Raw genomic sequence first — 1,125 nt, forward strand, 5'->3', positions numbered from 1 at the left:
CCGACGCCGCCACACGCCCTCGGCCTGCCCCGACCACACGCCGCTGCCACGTTCGGTCCGGCCGCCGGCCTTCCTCTCTGTTTTTTTTCATATATATGATATTTTTTTAAGATTATGTGCATATGTGTGATTATATGTATGTGTGTATATATGATTATATGTCCTGTTTTTTTTCAGTTTTTTGTTCATATATATATGATGATTTGTTTTTTGCATTTTTATAAAAATGTATATATGTATGTATGTTCTCTGTGTATACATGTTCATATATGCAAAAGTTAGATTTTAGAAAAGTTTTATCTATATATGTTCTCTGATTTAGTACATTTTAGGTTAGTTTCATTTTTAGAAAAGTTTTATATATTTAGGAAGAAGGAAGAGAAGGAAGAAGGAAGAAGAAGAAAAAGTTTTATATATGCAAAAGTTACATTTTTAGAAAAGTTTTATATATCTTAGCTTTGAAAGGAGGAAGAAGAAAAAGAATGAGAGGAAAAAGGAAAATAAGAAGAGGAAGAAAGGAGAAGAAGAGGAGAAATAAATAAGAAGAGGAAAAAAAGAAGAAAAAGAAGAGGACTTTTTTCTTCGATCTTCTCCTCTATTCCTTTCTTCTTCTCCTTTTTTTATTTCTTCTTCGTCTTCTTATTTTTTATCGGGTATGTCGTTGTCGATATACCCCCTCCCGATAACTTCAACATGAGGGGGGGTCGATATACCCCCTCCCTGATAACATTATTTTCCCATTTATGTATGTCGTCGTTGTTGATATAAACCCCTCCCGGATAACTTCGACATGAGGGGCGGTCGATATATATACCCCCTCTCGACCGTGATAACTTATACCACGGGAGCACCCCCCCTCCCCGGCCCTCTCGCTCGACCAAAACTCTCGAGGACACCCAAACCCTAGAAAAAACGATGTCGGTCTCCTACCCCCTCCAGCCGCGCCCCTACCCGATCGACAAACTCTCTTGAGGCCACCCAAATTTACCAAGTTAAAAGAGTGTTGTCGTCGAGGCCACCCCAAACCCCTTGAAGCGTTGTTGAGGCCACCCCAAACCCTTGAAGCGTTGCCGTGTTGTAAATATTTGAATAATAATTGCCATGTTGTAATTATTTGCAGAAACT

This window comes from Triticum aestivum, chromosome 7D, assembly GCF_018294505.1.
Source record: "Triticum aestivum cultivar Chinese Spring chromosome 7D, IWGSC CS RefSeq v2.1, whole genome shotgun sequence".
In the NCBI taxonomy this organism is placed as follows: domain Eukaryota; kingdom Viridiplantae; phylum Streptophyta; class Magnoliopsida; order Poales; family Poaceae; genus Triticum; species Triticum aestivum.